This window comes from Monodelphis domestica, chromosome 4 (genome assembly GCF_027887165.1).
Source record: "Monodelphis domestica isolate mMonDom1 chromosome 4, mMonDom1.pri, whole genome shotgun sequence".
NCBI lineage: Eukaryota > Metazoa > Chordata > Mammalia > Didelphimorphia > Didelphidae > Monodelphis > Monodelphis domestica.
Genome location: NC_077230.1, coordinates 114,389,509 through 114,407,248, shown reverse-complemented (window position 1 = coordinate 114,407,248; position 17,740 = coordinate 114,389,509). Strand labels below are relative to the sequence as shown.

General features: G+C 35.1%; 1 protein-coding gene across 2 annotated transcripts in view; it reads right to left on the bottom strand.

Annotated features, from left to right (window-relative positions):
* Positions 1-12,877, bottom strand: part of LOC100010335 (ras-related protein Rab-18-like) — a 33,474-nt gene extending 20,597 nt beyond the window's left edge. For both annotated transcript variants that reach the window (XM_056793727.1, XM_056793726.1), the window contains exons 1-2: positions 12,758-12,877; positions 10,390-10,474 (exon numbers count right to left, since the gene is read on the bottom strand). The gene's annotated coding sequence lies outside the window, so the exon portion shown is untranslated. The remainder of the gene's footprint in view (positions 1-10,389; positions 10,475-12,757) is intronic.
* Positions 12,878-17,740: the final 4,863 nt, after the last annotated feature.

Below are 17,740 nucleotides of genomic sequence, written 5' to 3'. Positions count from 1 at the left end.
GGCACTCCAGGGTCCTTGGGATCTGGGGACTGCCAGGAAAAAACGTCTCAGGGCAGTTTCACTGGAGAATCCGGCACTGAATACAGGGGTCAGCGGAGCTGTACTTGGGGTGGCTGCGCTGAATATCTCCGCGGAGCTAAACACCAGGGCAGTGTGGCTGTGATCAGGGACCCAGCACTCTAAGAAACCTCGGAGGCTGGGAAGAACTAGTCTGAAGCAACCTAAATTCACAGAAAAACCGCCCATATAACCCAGACCCCAGACCAAAAAGGAAAGGGGAATAAAACCACCAAAGGGATGGCTCACATGGCCCAAAATCAAGCCTCCAGGAAGAAAGGGAAAAAAGTGACTATTGAAAACTTTTATGGTGGAAGTACCCAAGGAATAGAGGAGAATGAGGAGGAAATCTAAAAAAAATCAGAACATGCCTCCCAAAATGGAAACTATCAACAAGCTCTGGAAGATCTCAAACTGGAACTTATCCAAAAGATGGAAACCTTCTGGAAAGAAAAATGGGAGAAAGAGATCAGCAGTCTGACAGATAAGACTGCTCAATTGGAAAAAGAACTCGAAGCATCCAATAGAAGGGCAGACAAGGCTGAAAAGCAAAACCAGTCCCTAACGACCAGAATAAAGCAGCTCGAAGAAAGTGAGATCATAAAACAGCAAGAATGAATAAAGCAAACCCAAAAAATTAACGAATTAGAAGAAACCATAAAATATCTCACTGAGAAGGTCACCGATCTCGAAAACAGAGGGGGAAGAGAAAACCTCCGAATTATCAGTCTCCCAGAAAAACCAGAGATAAACAATAAACTCGATATTATTCTACAGGAGATTATAAAAGAAAATTGCCCCCAAGTTCTGGAGCAAGGGGGCAAAATAGAAATAGAAAGGATTCATAGAACACCTTCTATACTAAATCCCCAAAAGACAACCCCTAGGAATGTAATTGCCAAATTCAAGAGCTTCCAAGAAAAGGAGAAAATACTACAAGAAGCCAAGAAGAGGAGCTTCAGATATAAGGGGGCTCCCATAAGGATCACACAGGACTTAGCGGCTAACACACTAAGAGACCACAAAGCATGGAACACGATATTTAGAAAGGCAAGAGAGCTGGGTCTCCAACCAAGAATTAACTACCCAGCAAAATTGACTATATACTTCCAGGGGAACGTATGGGCATTCAACAAAATGGAAGATTTCCAAGCATTTGCTAAGAAAAGACCAGAGCTCTGTGGAAAGTTCAATATCCAAGCACAGAAAGCAAGAGAAACATGAAAAGGTAAATATGAAAGAAAGGGAAAAGGAGATAAAACTTATCTTTTCCTTTAAGCCAAACCCGCTTCTATAAGGACTACATTTACATCAAATTATATATATTAATATGTGGGGAAAATGTTTTGTGTAACTCTCATAAATTGTAGCATCATAAGAGTAGTTAGAAGAAACATGCATAGGGAAAGATTGGGGCATCAAGAATATTTGGGGAAAGTGGGGGCAAAGAACAGAAAAGGGAGGGGGGAACCATCGATAATACTAAGATTAACTTCAAGAAATAGGGGGGGACTCAATAGAATAATCTTTCCCATATAAAGATACACATGGGAAGGGGAGGGGAAGAACTCTCATATGAGAAGAAGAGGAAGAGAGCGTGAAGTGGAATTACTTAAACCTTACTCTCAGTGAAAGCAAATCTGAGAGGGAAGAACATCTAGATCCAGTGCGATCCTGAATTCTATCTTATCCATTAGGGCAAGAAAGAAAGGAAAATTAAGGAGGGGGAGGGGGAGGGAGTATAAAAAGGAAGGGAAAAAGAGGGGAGAGGGGAAGGGAGCATAAAAAGGGAGGGGCTAGAAAGGAAGCATCTCAAGGGAGGGGACTAGGGGGACTGACCTAAAGTAAATCACTGGTTCACAAGGAGATAGCTAAAGAAGAAAGGTCAGAACTAGGGGAAGATATCAAAATGCCAGCGAATCCACAAATGACAATCATAACTTTGAATGTGAATGGGATGAACTCACCCATAAAACGTAGACAAATAGCAGATTGGATTAGAACCCAAAACCCTACTATATGTTGTCTTCAAGAAACACATATGAGACGGGTTGACACCCACAAGGTCAGAATTAAAGGATGGAGTAAGACCTTTTGGGCCTCAACTGATAGAAAGAAGGCAGGAGTTGCAATCATGATATCTGACAAAGCTAAAGCACAAATAGACCTGATCAAAAGGGATAGGGAAGGTAAATATATTCTGCTAAAAGGGAGTATTGACAATGAGGAAATATCACTAATCAACATGTATGTACCAAATGGTATAGCATCCACATTTTTAATAGAGAAACTGGGAGAATTGAAGGAGGAAATAGACAGTAAAACCATATTAGTGGGACACTTGAACCAACCACTATCAAATTTAGATAAATCAAACCAAAAAATAAACAAGAAAGAGGTAAAAGAGGTGAATGAAATCTTAGAAAAATTAGAGTTAATAGACATAAGGAGAAAAATAAATAGGGACAAAAAAGAATACACCTTCTTTTCAGCACCACATGGCACATTCACAAAAATAGATCATACACTAGGTCATAGAAACATGGCACTCAAATGCAGAAAAGCAGAAATAAAAACTGCAGCCTTTTCAGATCACAAGGCAATAAAAATATTGATCGGCAAGGGTACATGGAGACCCAAACCAAAAATTAATTGGAAATTAAATAACATGATACTCCAAAATCGGATAGTTAGCGAAGAAATCATAGAAACAATTAACAATTTCGTTGAAGAAAATGACAATGGCGAAACATCCTTTCAAACCTTATGGGATGCAGCCAAGGCAGTACTTAGAGGAAAATTCATATCCCTGAGTGCATATATTAACAAATTAGGGAGGACAGAGATTAAGGAATTGGAAATGCAAATCAAAAAACTTGAGAATGAACAAATTAAAAACCCCCAGAAGAAAACCATATTAGAGATCCTAAAAATTAAGGGAGAAATTAATAAAATCGAAAGTGACAGAACTATTAAGCTAATAAACAAGACTAGAAGCTGGTACTTTGAAAAAACAGACAAAATAGACAAAGTACTGGTTAATCTAATTAAAAAAAGGAAAGAAGAAAGGCAAATTAATAGCATCAAGAATGAAAAGGGGGACCTCACCTCCAATGAAGAGGAAATTAAGGCAATCATTAAAAACTACTTTGCCCAACTATATGGCAATAAATATACCAACCTAGGTGATATGGATGAATATTTACAAAAATATAAATTGCCTAGACTAAAAGAAGAAGAAATAGTTTTCTTAAACAATCCCATATCAGAAGAAGAAATCCAACAGGCCATCAAAGAACTTCCTAAAAAAAATCCCCAGGGCCTGATGGATTCACCAGTGAATTCTATCAAACATTCAGAGAACAGTTAATCCCAATACTATACAAACTATTTGACATAATAAGCAAAGAGGGAGTTCTACCAAACTCCTTTTATGACACAAACATGGTACTAATTCCAAAGCCAGGCAAGCCAAAAACAGAGAAAGAAAATTATAGACCAATCTCCCTAATGAATATAGATGCAAAAATCTTAAATAGGATACTAGCAAAAAGACTCCAGCAAGTGATCAGAAGGGTCATCCACCATGATCAAGTAGGATTTATACCAGGGATGCAGGGCTGGTTCAACATTAGGAAAACTACCCACATAATTGACCACATCAACAAGCAAACCAACAAGAACCACATGATTATCTCAATAGACGCAGAAAAAGCCTTTGATAAAATACAACACCCATTCCTACTAAAAACACTAGAAAGCATAGGAATAGAAGGGTCATTCCTAAAAATTATAAACAGTATATATCTAAAACCATCAGCTAATATCATCTGCAATGGGGATAAACTAAATCCATTTCCATTAAGATCAGGAGTGAAACAAGGATGCCCATTATCACCTCTACTATTTGACATTGTATTAGAAACACTAGCCGTAGCAATTAGAGAAGAAAAAGAAATTGAAGGCATTAAAATAGGCAAGGAGGAGACCAAATTATCACTCTTTGCAGATGACATGATGGTCTACTTAAAGAATCCTAGAGATTCAACCAAAAAGCTAATCGAAATAATCAACAACTTTAGCAAAGTTGCAGGATACAAAATAAACCCACATAAGTCACCAGCATTTCTATATAATTCCAACACAGCTCAGCAGCAAGAACTAGAAAGAGAAATCCCATTCAAAATTACCTTAGACAAAATAAAATACTTAGGAATCTATCTCCCGAGACAAACACAGGATCTATATGAACACAACTACAAAACACTTTCCCCACAACTAAAAATAGACTTGAACAATTGGAAGAACATTAACTGCTCATGGGTAGGACGAGCCAATATAATAAAAATGACCATCCTACCCAAACTCATCTATCCATTTAGTGCCATACCCATGGAACTTCCAAAATTTTTTTTTACTGATTTAGAAAAAACCATAACAAAGTTCATTTGGAAGAATAAAAGATCAAGGATATCCAGAGAAATAATGAAAAAAAACACAAAGGAAGGGGGTCTTGCAGTCCCAGATCTCAGACTATATTACAAAGCAGCGGTCATCAAAACAATTTGGTACTGGCTAAGAGACAGAAAGGAGGATCAGTGGAATAGACTGGGGGCAAGCAACCTCAGCAAGACAGTATATGACAAACCCAAAGATCCCAGCTTTTGGGACAAAAATCCACTATTTCATAAAAACTGCTGGGAAAATTGGAGGACAGTGTTGGAAAGATAAGGCTTAGATCAACACCTCACACCCTACACCAAGGTAAATTCAAAATGGGTGAATGACTTGAACATAAAGAAGGAAACTATAAGAAAATTAGGCAAACACAGAATAGTATACATGTCAGACCTTTGGGAAGGGAAAGACTTCAAAACCAAGCAAGAATTAGAAAGAGTTACAAAATGCAAAATAAATAATCTGGATTACATCAAATTAAAAAGTTTTTGTACAAACAAAACCAATGTAACCAAAATCAGAAGGGTAGCAACAAATTGGGAAACAATCTTCATAAAAACCTCTGACAAAGGTTTAATTACTCAAATTTATAAAGAACTAAATCAATTGTACAAAAAATCAAGCCATTCTCCAATTGACAAATGGGCAAGGGACATGAACAGGCAGTTCGCAGACAAGGAAATCAACACTATTAATAAGCACATGAAAAAGTGCTCTACATCTCTTATAATCAGAGAGATGCAAATCAAAACAACTCTGAGGTATCACCTCACACCTAGCAGATTGGCTAACGTGACAGCTATGGAAAGTAATGAATGCTGGAGGGGATGTGGCAAAGTGGGGACATTAATTCATTGCTGGTGGAGTTGTGAATTGATCTAACCATTCTGGAGGGCAATTTGGAACTATGCACAAAGGGTGATAAAAGAATGTCTGCCCTTTGATCCAGCCATAGCACTGCTGGTTCTGTACCCCAAAGAGATAATGGACAAAAAGACTTATACAAAAATATTCATAGCTGCGCTCTTTGTGGTGGACAAAAACTGAAAAATGAGGGGATTCCCTTCAATTGGAGAATGGCTGAACAAATTGTGGTATATGTTGGTGATGGAATACTATTGTGCTAAAAGGAATAATAAAGTGGAGGAATTCCATGGAGACTGGAACAACCTCCAGGAAGTGATGCAGAGCGAAAGGAAAACATTTTACACAGAGACTGATACATTGTGGTACAATCGAAGGTGATGGACTTCTCCTTTAGTATCAATGCAATGTCCCTCAACAATCTGCAGGGATCTAAAAAATACTACCCACAAGCAGAGGATAAACTGTGGGAGTAAAAACACCGATGAAAAGCAACTGCTTGACTACAGGGTTGGAGGAGATAAGACTGAGGAGAGACTCTAAATGAACACTATAATGCAAATTCCAACAACAGGGAAATGGGTTCGAGTCAAGAACACATGTGATAACCAGTGGAATCATGCATTGGCTATGGGAGAGGGAAAGGCGGTGGGGGGGGGGGAGATGGGAGGAAAAGAAAATGATCTTTGTTTCCAGTGAATAATGTATGAAAAAGACTAAATAAAATAATGTTTAAAAATTAAAAAAAAATCATAAAGTGGGAGATCTGTGACCCATGTATAGGATAGTGGGTAATGAATCATAATTGACTAACTGCCTTCTGGACAGTCCTAGAGCACAGCATCAGCTGTGATTGGTAGATAGGGAATTTGGGGAAGTGACACAAGAAAAAAGCCTTTAAAAGAGACAAGGGCCTTAACTCAGTTCTTCTGGGAGTTTGACTTGGAGACACTTGGAGTGGAACCTCATGTGAGAGGTGAGTTCTTCATTTTTTGGAAGTGGAGACAGGATTCTTGGAGTGGAACTTCCTGTGAGAAGTCAATTCTTGATGCTTTCAAGTTGAGGTTGGTGAAGAGGGGCAGAAGCATCTGCTGACTGGACTGATACATGTGAGTGAAAGGGGTGACTCCCTTTGCCTTGGCCTTCTGAAACTCTTTTCTCTTGGCAGGGACCCCTGAACTCTGGCTCAAGAGGATCTCTCTCTTTTTCCTCTCTTTCTCTCTTCCTTAATATCTTCCCTCTTTATTGTAAAATAAACTACCATAAGATCCATTCTGACTTTAGTAATTCATTTGGGATTTAGTAATCAAATCCCTGGCTACCAAATTCTTAAATAATCAAGTAAACACTTTAAAAATTAACCCCCTTTCTCCCTTACACTTCCTAAACACAATCCTCACCTTCTTCCATCCTTATGCACATCTTTCAAAATCTAATCAGGATTGTTGGGAGGTAGAGCCAAGATGGAGGAGTAACTAGGTCAGCAGCACAGTTTCACCATAAAAATCTTCTATGACCAAGAGTAAAATATGGTTATAAAATGAATACAGGAATAAAAGAATCAAGAAGCAGAAAGAGTGAAACAACCTTCAAAAAAAAAAAGAAAAATCTGAAATGTAGGCAGAGATAATTAGGGGAACTGAGGTGAGGGGGAGCAGAGCTAGCAGGAGGCATAGTAATGAGTAAAGAGCAAGTCAAGAGCAAACCACAGCCCTCCAACCCAACTCCTACCCCACATATGCTCTCACAGTTTCTGAACATAACATTAAGCTAAATTACACTCTGAGATCCTGCTGGTGCAAATGGTGATCCAAGCCAATTCACATGCCTTGAAATTTCAAACTTGTGAAGAAGTCTGGAGGCCCAGTTTAGGGCAATCTGGGCTGAAGGGAAGTGATCCATGTGGGCCCTGAGTGAAGCCAGGAATGCAAATCTGAGTTTGAGATGAAGACATAATCCATAGTTTGGGGTGAGTACACAGTTCTCAGGGGGGAGCCTCCCTTGGATTCTTTTTCCAAAATCTAAGGGTGGAGCTCCAAGTCAGGGCAATAAAGGGTGTGTCTGATTGAATCAAGAACATCTTGAGACAAAAAAAAACTTAAGTCTAAGACTGCGGATAGAATTTGATCAGTCCCTGACCTGATCAAATTCAGAATGAGATCAAAAGCTTATACCCAAGCCTGAGGAAAGTGTTTAAGCTATCAGCATCTTAAGGGTCAATTGAATCAGTGGGGTTGGGGGGCGGGGGAACTTTCAGAGATCTCAACCCTCAGACCATCTACTAAACTAGTAACAACACAGAATATAAGCCAAAAGAAGCATCAAGAAAGGACAAAATTTTAAGAGGGTACCCAACTTCCCAAAAATAGATCCTACCTATAATCAGATAGGAAAAAATGAGCAAAGACTAAAAAAAGAACCTAACTCTAAAGAATGAGGAGACATCATATCAAAACATTGTTATTCTCTTTAATGAAGTCTGGAATTGTTTCTATGATTTCTTCTATGACTTCCCCAATTAGGAAGAATTAGATTATTTAGTTTCCAATTAATTTTAAATTTGCCTTTAAATGGACACTTCTTAATTATAATTTTTACCACATTTTGATCTAAAAAAAGTGGCATTTAATATTTCTGCTTTTCTGCATTTGTTTGCAATATTCCTATGCACTAGTACATGGTCGATCTTTGTATATGTACCATGTACTACTAAGAAGATGGTATATTCCTTTATAATCCTTGTTCAGTTTTCTCCAAATATCTATTATCACCAAATTTTCTAGAATTTCATTTACTTCCCTTACTTCTTTCTTATTAATTTTTTTGTTCAATTTATCTAATTCTGGAAGAGGAAGTTTGAGATCCCCCACTAGTATGGTCTTACAATCTATTTTCTCCTTGAGCTCCTTTAGAAATCTAGATGTTATACCAGTTGGTACATATATGTTTAGTAATGATATTACTTTATTGTTTATAGTATCTTTTAGCATATACATAATCGATCATATTAATAATCAAACCAATAGAAATAACATGATTATCTCAATAGATGCAGAAAAAGCCTCTGACACAATACAACACCCATTCCTATTGAAAACACTAGAAGTTATAGAAATTGAAGGGTTATTCCTAAAAAGAATAAACAATGTATAATTAAAACCATCAGCAAATATCATCAATTTAGAAGCCTTCCCAATAAGATCAGGACTATAGAAAGGATGCTCATGATCACCTCTATTATTTAATATTGTTCTAGAAACACTAGCAGTAATGATTATAAAAGAAAAATAAATTGAAGGCATTAAAATAGGCAATGAGGATATTAAACTATCACTCTTTGCAGATGAAATAATAGTTTGCCTATAGAACCCCAGAAAATCAATTAAAAGACTAGTGGAAATAATTAACAACTTTAGCAATGTTGCAGGGTACAAGATAAATGAACATAAATAATCTGTATTTCTATATATTTCCATCAAAACTCAGCAGCAAGAGTTAGAAAGAGAAACTCTATTTAAATCACTGAAGACAATATAAAATATTTAGGAATCTATCTGCCAAGACAAACACCAGAAGTATATGAACACAAATACAAAACACTTTTAACAAATGAAAACTGGATCTAAATAATTGGAAAAATATTAATTACTCATGAGTAGGACAAACTAATATAATAAAAAATATCAATTCTACCTAAATTAACTTACTTATTCAGTGCTATACTTTTCAAACTACAAAAAAACTTTTTTATAAAATTAGAAGAAAAAAAGACAAAGTACACCTGGAAGTACAAAAGATGAAGAATATCAGGGGAAATAATTTTTTAAAAAATGTGAAGGATGGGGGCCAAGCAGTACCAGATCTTAAACTTTACTATGATGCTGTGGTCATCAAAACAGTATGGTACTGACTAAAAGACAGAAGGGTAGATCAATGGAATGGACTAGGGGTAAATGACCTCAGCAAACTAGTGTTTGATAAACCCCAAGAACCCAGCTTTTGGGACAAGAACTCAATATTTGACAAAAACTGCTAAGAAAATTGGAATACAGTATGGTAAAAATTAAGTTTAGATCAACATCTTACACCCTATTCCAAAATAAATTCAAAATGGGTAGATGATTGAAATATAAAGAATGAAATCATAAATAAATTAGGTGAACATAGAATATTATATTTGTAAGATCTGTGGTAAAGGAATAAATTTAAGACCAAGCAAGAGACAGTGAACATTGCAAAATTTAAAATTAATGACTTTGAATACAGTAGAAGGAAAGCAACAGATTTGGAGAACATTTTTATAACAAAATTTGCTGACAAACATTTAATTTCCCAAATATATAAGGAAATAAGTCAGATTTACAAAAAAATCAAGCCATTCCCCAATCAACAAATGGTCAAGGGACATGAATAGGCAGTTTTCAAAAGATGAAATCAAAACTATCTATAAGCACATGAAAAAGTGTTCTAAATTCCTCCTGATTAGAGAAATGCAAATCAAAATAACTCTGAGGTACCACCTCAGATCTTGCAAACTGGCCAACATGGCAGCAAAGGAAAGTGATAAATGTTGGAAGGGGTGTGGCAAAATTGGGACACTAATACACTGCTGGTGGAGTTGTGAATTGTTCCAATAATTCTGGAAGGTAATTTGGAACTGCACCCAAAGGACTTTAAAAGAATGCTTACCTTTGACCCAGCCTTGCCACTATTGAATTTGCACCTCAATGAGATAATAAGAAAAAAAAAAAGACTTGTAGAAATATATTCATAGCCATACTCTTTGTGGTGGCAAAAAATTGAAAAATGAGAGGGAGTCTATCCTTTGAGGAATGGCTGGATAAATTGTAGTATATGATGGTGTTTGAATACTATTGTGCTTAAAGGAATAATAAGCTGGAAGAATTCCATGTGAACTGGAAAGACCTCCAGGAATTGATGGCAGAGTGAAAGGAACAGAAGCAGGAGAATAATGTACACATACATTATGGCACAATTGAAAGTAATTACCTTTTCTTTTAGCAGTAATGAGATGACCAATGACAATCGAGAGGAACTTATGAAAAAAGAACACTTTCCACATCCAAAGAAAGACCTGTGGAAACAGAAATGCAGAAAAACATATGATGAATCACTTAGTTAGATAGGGATATGATTAGAATTTTGATGTTAAAAGATCACTTTACTGCAAATATGAATAACATGGAAATAGGTTTTGAACAATGGTACATGTATAACCCAGTGGAACTCTTTGTCAGTTTTATGAGGTGGAAAGAAAGAGCCATGCGTGTGTGTGGTGTGTGTGTGTGTGTGTGTGTGTGTGTGTGTGTGTGTGTGTAATCATGAATCATGTAATCTTGGGAAAATATTCTCAGTAAAAAACAAAACAATCAGAACCTCCTTCTTTCCTCATGTACACCACAATGCTTTTGCTGCAGGAATCAAAAAGGGAGGGGGTATAATGAGGGGGATTGTGTTTAGGGACTTCCTGGTCTCTTCTAGTGGCACACCCATTATGTTTCCTCTTCATACCCAAGAGGAAGTGTAGCTCAGAAAATCTTTTTGCCACTAACACTTTCAAGGAGGACTGCCCAAACTTCACTCAAATTCTCTGGGCTACAAAATGCCTTTATAAAGTGTAGGTGGCAATTGCCCCTTTATTTCTAAATTTATGGCTATTTTACTTACATTTTAAAAATGGATTGGCAAGTATTTCCAAATTATAACTGGTATTTCTCCATTAGATACTTTTAGTTAGGAAGACAATTAGAAAAATTGATAAAGTGATAAAAACAGCCACAAGATTTAAAGTGTGCACAAACTCATCTCTCCCACCCCTGCTTTTCTTTCTTCTCCAAAAGGGGAAAGGTTTCATAACACTTGCCCTTTTTTACCCAGCTGAATACCTTCTGGCCAATTTTTACTCTCCAAAGAACTTCTTTTACTTCTTAAGTTTTTTCTTAGATGTTTTTATGTGTAAAATGGGATTTTCAGTATAAAACTGGTTTTAAATTTATCTGAAATCTCCTTTTTTCCCACTGAAAAGTATTTTTTTTTTAGTTTGGAACTGGTCTTTGGCTCTCTTTATGTACATATGTACTACATTAAAGCCCTTAGTCATAAACGATGGACACCAGGACTAGATTTTATTCACTGATCATCTGAACACGATTCAGTATTACAATTAAGCAAGTAGAAGAAAGTAAGTGCTCTGCCTGAGGTATTTTTAAATTGAGGTATTTTTAAGGAAATCCCTCTGATAGGTGTTGCATGTCTCCTTTCCCTAATAAATATAAGATAACAAAATAAATTCCTTAAGATTTTGAAGAGTTAAGTAGAATTTTAACTAAAGCATATTAGCTGACTGAATGAGAAATAATTATTTCTGTGATCTGGTTTCAAGAGTTTATTTAGCTAAAGAATTTGTAAGTTAGAGAATTATACGGCATTGATTTGGCTCTTTGGTTGATTTGAAGAAATTAAGAAATAGGTAAGGAGTAAATAAGGAGAGTTAGGGATGCCATGATGAAGTTTTTGAACTTGAGCTAACTGAAAACAGTACATTCAATAAATATTAATTAAATTAAATTATTAATTAAATTAAATAATTCCATTAGCAATTATAAATCAAGTATTTCTTTGCATAAACTCTTCATTCTAAAACAAAACTATAATGTGATCCCAGCAACAGTAAAATAAAAAAAAAAATCAACACTAATCTCCCAGGATTATTGGGAGAAAGCACAGAGCTGCAAAAGGCTTAATACAATGTCTGGTTTGTGCAAAGGATGAGTGCTACAAGATTCAACCCTCATAAGAATTAAATTGTATAAAATACTCTGTCTTTTAGAAAGAACTTTTTTTTTTAATTGGCATTGAAAGTTAACAGAAGTGCTTATTTGCTTTATAGAGATTCAAATTACAATTGAAAAATCCAACACTAAACATGGTAAAATACTAAAGAAGGAATAGTTCTGCAATTCTTTTAAGCTTTATAAATCAAAGTCTGGCATGTAGTAAGCTCTACGTAAGTTACCTATTGTTATTTCTTTCCTTCATACTTGCCAGCTTTTCACTGAGTTTTAGATAACATTGAAAAAGTAAGATTAGTAAATGCCAAAGGATAATTAGAATTGTATTCCATTAAGTTATTATAATCTGCTTAGTCATGAATTTAGCGTTTTAAACTATGATACTGAGGATGAAAACATTTTCTCTTGTGACATAAAGTTTGCAAGGAGTAAATTCAATTTACTTCTCTTATTCTGAAAGCTTATAAACAACTATGTTATAAAATAGAACCATGTGTTTCAAAATTTCCAACTGCTGGATATAATGTATTTTGTTTTAAACAAGAAAATAATAAATAATGACTCACTTTTGGAAGAAGGAGACAGCCACACGTTCTTAGGAGACTCTTTTCTGTGAGGAATAATAGCTTACTAGCCTTCCTGACAGGATATTACGCAACTGCAATTTTGCAGTTCTTGGAACTAGTTCCCCTCCCAACCAAGGCAGAGTATATGTTAAACTGTAATATTGAGTTGTATTTGAGATCATTTGACAAAAAATACAAAGTTGTACCAGTCAATAATCACCATGTAGTGAAGCTCCATTTTGAAAACTATTTTGTTCACTGTATATTAACCTAACCTTGATCTATAATTAGTGAAATTTTATTGTTTGAGAAAAGTCCCCTGGAACTTCTAATCTGTTATCCTTCTAAGGTCTTGATTTCAGGTGGAAATGTCTGACCTCTCCTAAGGCCAATATCCTAGCCCTTCATTCAAGGGAAATGCCATGTTCCTGCAGTCTGAGGACCACTATAGCTTGATTTCTTCTTTGTGCGCTACTTATATATATGATATTTAAATGACCTATAGTACTTAATCCTGAAACAATTATATTTTTTATTCTTTGTGAGGCAACCTTCAAGTATTGTGGTAGATTGAACTTTGTATTTTTAAACATCTCCAGAGGTGAGATTACTACCATTTGACTACCCTCTCCTGGTAAAATAAATATGTATTTGCTTCAAGACTATGTTAAAAGCCTAGCTTTCTTCCACCAAGTTTTGCAGTAAGATATAACTTTGATTGTTTTATAGACTCTGTCCTATTTCCTTCTACTAGAATCACTCATCATCAAGACCTGCCAAGAAGATAACTGCTGGCATTTGGTGAGATTTCAAAACCTCCCATGCTTTGAATAATGATCAGACTGCTGAATTTTTGTAAACTGATCCTTAACATGATGATGCTCTCATCAACTTTAAGAGAGCATTAATATCTCCTCTTTTTCTAAGACTCCTAAATTATAATAAACTCTTAACTCTCTTTGTATATGATTAAAGGAGGCATGACTTTGAGAGCTCTAACATAATCATTAGGACCCACATCACCCCTTTTGACATTTATTTTCAAGTGGATTATGTAGCCATGATTGTTCCAACTTCAGCCCCTTGAGAATCCAGACTTTGTTTTTTAAATTGATGGTATTTCCCTCTTGAAATATGGTGATTGTTACACTGAAGCCTCTTATTTTCTGACATATTATGTTATGTATACCTTCTCTGATTTCCACTTTACTATTATTTGAATAAATGGTTTCATTGCTATTTGCTCAGTGTATTCATTTTGGAACTGGTACAATGTGGGAAAAGATTCTAGCCTTCATTATAGAGCTTGAGATTCCCCTTCAACTCAATAATGAGAAAAAACAATCAGAAGTTTAATTGAACCCAGTCATAATCCCACTGTACTAACATTATTTAAGGGAAGAGATAGATATAATTGTTACTGAGAAGAGCTGAGTGACCTCTGGCACAAACTTCCTCTTTCCCATTCTGGGAGGAAATTAAGTCTCACTTGGAGAAGGATAGGAAAATGAAAGGCTAGCAATATTTATTCTGCCTCTTTCTAGTGAAACAAAAACAATTCTTGTCACACAAGGGCCTCACTCTACACAGGACCTCTCTGTTGCAACAGTTACAAAACATGTGTTGCTGGGAAGGAGAGGAGAGAGGTTTTTATATATAAAAACCTGTGTTTTCATATACAAAGATAAGAAAACAAAGGGATCAGCAAAATAGTATATAATTTGTAATATATTATTAGCCTATCAAATATCTTTTCCAAATTATATCATTTCTTTGGAACAAGTACCAAATTAAATATTCATAAGTTTATCAGCAAAGTATTTTTTCATAAAGCTAAAATAGGATGAGATTTTTTGTTTGTTTGTTTGAGGGATGGGGGTGAGTGGATGAAATACTTGAACTACAGATTTTCTGGATACATAGGCTTTTCTGACCAAAAAATTATTTTGTGGATCTAAATCAGATATTTCTGTTAATGTCGTCAAAATCCTTCTAATTAAATGAGCTCTTGTAATTTGTGTTAGGTATTAAAGAGGATAAGCAAGAGATATGTATTTTATTAGCAAAAAACACACATTAAAATTAAAGTTTAAAATTATACTATTTACTATAACTGTATAAAGAAAAAGACAATATGCTTCATTTGGGGAGAAAGCTGCTGTTTGAAATTGGGGATAGCAAACAGCTTTCTAAAGAATCTATTGCCTGTTCCCTTTTGTACCCCTTTTACAACAACAACAACAGTAATATACCTTCTAATCACTTTCTTTACCCATCTCTCAACTGCACCAGTTCTATACATGCGATCATCTATCTCTATGTAACAACTAAGAACTGCTTTTTTTTTTTTAACTGCTCTCTATTCCTGAAGCAGATTGCATTTAACTGTGACCCAAATCTCTGACCTTCTCTTATGAGGAATTATGCTTGTTAATCAGATTTTCAGCAGACTTGGTAAGGGCCACTTGATCTGAGTTCACTTTTCTGTTGTCCCCTATGATCTATTTCTAAAATGGGTCAGCTTTTATTGTCTGTAACCACATTCTCTGTTCATATTATGCTCTGTTCCATAACTTTTAAGAAATCTGATCAATTAAAATGATGTTATATAACTGGCTACCCTCCATGTACTCTGCTGGTACTAATTCCATTGAATTCTACATTATTCTTCAGGCCTATTAACTTTAATTTAAATTCAAAGTATTTTTATGTTTTTTTTGGGGGGGTTGTTTAGTGTTTTGTTTTCTGCCTCCTATTGTAAGATATCAAGGAAATTAACCTGTTTGTTTTGGTACTCTCAACATTACCAACTGATTGAAGAGAATCTTTCATAATTCTAGTCTTATAATTCCAGGATATTATACCTCAAGCATGGAACAAGCTTAAAAGAACGTATCTCATTAGTTTCTTATGTTTCTCCAAATTTGCATCTTATTATTGATGAATCAAACTTTTGCTTTGTCCTAAGGACTCAAAATTTTCTCATGGTATATGAAAAAATATCATCATTTTATACAGTGAACACTGAAATGTACCAGTTTTGTAAAATGAGTTTCTTGTAAATGAATCAATTGATTAACAGTTTCCCCTCCCCACCCTGGAACAACCCCAACTATGATTAGCATTTGTCACTTATGAAGATTGAACCATTAGTTCATTGAACCATTAGTTGCTGCAGATGATATTGTACCATTAACAAACCCTTTGAAGTGTCTTCTGTCCATTCTATTTTTATCATAAGGGCTTTAAACTCACTCATCTATTCAGAATGATCCTACTCAGGAGTGTTAGGTATACTGACTTTCTTCCAAATAGTCACATTTCTAATTATTTCTTTGAGAAGCTAGGGATATACTGTATTTTTAGGTAACTTATAAACTGAAATATCCATGATACTTCTTTCAGCATACAAATCCCCTTTTCTACTCCATAAAGTCAAAAGCATGCTTTGAAATTTCATCTACAGTTTCATCATCACCTTCAGTGGTTATCATCCAATCTAGTTATCCTTATTAGGAGAGGGATTTTCTAATCTAACATTGAACATCAGTTCCCCCAAAAGCAATTGGCTATATTTGCTATTCATCTTAACACACTGATATATAAAATTTCAGAAGAGCATACAGTTATTCAATGTCACTTCAGCACAATTATATTCTACTTCAAAGGCAATGATTCAATGGTTTCCTCAATCACCTTCCTGCACTTGCTAGGGGGAAAACCAAAACAAAACACCTCATATTGAAAATAAATGCTATTCTGAATTTTTCAGTGAACCACAAACTTCCTATGGACATTCCATGGCAACCAAGAAAGCTAATGTGATCTTAAGCTTCATTGAAAGAAGCATAATACAAAAGATTAATTAAGTCATTTTATCACTGTATTCAGTTATGTTTGGATCATATTAGAAATGTTGTATTCATTTCTCTGTGCTATATTTTAAGTAAAATATTAATAAGTTCTAGTGTTCAGAAGACAATGATTAGAAAGCAGAAAGGCATCAAATCTAGATGTAGAAGATATTTTGTTTTGAAATAAAAATATTTATCATGAAGAAGATAATGCTTAGAAGTCAACATGTGGATCTGAAAATATTTAAGGACTATCATGTGCCACAAGTATAAGACTTGGTCAAGGAGAAATAATTTGTATCATGGAATAGAAATTTAGGAAAAAGAAAATTTAAATTTAATAATCAAGTAATATTTCCTAATAATTAAAACTTTCCAAGATTACTTCAAGAATTATTTGAGATCATCAAACAAAGATGACTACAGATGTACATTTAATAGTTATATTATAGATAGCATCTTTGTTCAAATTATGATTAGACTTATTCTGAGATCTTTTCCAGTTCTTATTTTCTGTGATTCTATGACTTGGAACCCTTTTTTATGCTTTGAATTCCAATTTTACAAGAATAGCATTTAAAGTCTATATACTGCAGATTGTGTCTGTTTCAACAGCATTTTCTAATCAGTTTTCTTCTTAAGGTAAAAATGCTTTCACCATTAATCATGCCTTTCTCACCACCACCTCCTACTCCCTCTTTGCCTTTATTGATTACTACTTTGCCTTCCTAAGAACTCATCTACCAGAGTCATCCTCTAAATGTCCTCACTTCTCTAATTAACCATCATTTTTTACATAGAATTAGTGCTCTTATTTAAATATTTACAAAACACTTAACTCAGAATTTGCCATGGGCTAGGTCCAGCCTCACTAGCTACTCCAGTGGTTCCCAACATGTGGCAAACAGTCAGTCAAGAAAATAACAAACGGAAGATAGCTGTATGTTTTAAGGACATGGGCATGCTTTGCAGCTGATAGCTCTGCCATCCCCAGACTTGGTGTTTATTTTTATACCCATTTTTTTGCACACGGATACATTACCTAACACACATGTCTAAATAGGGATAATTGGAAAATTGATACATTAATTTTTAACACATCATTTGATTAACATTCTATATTCTTGTA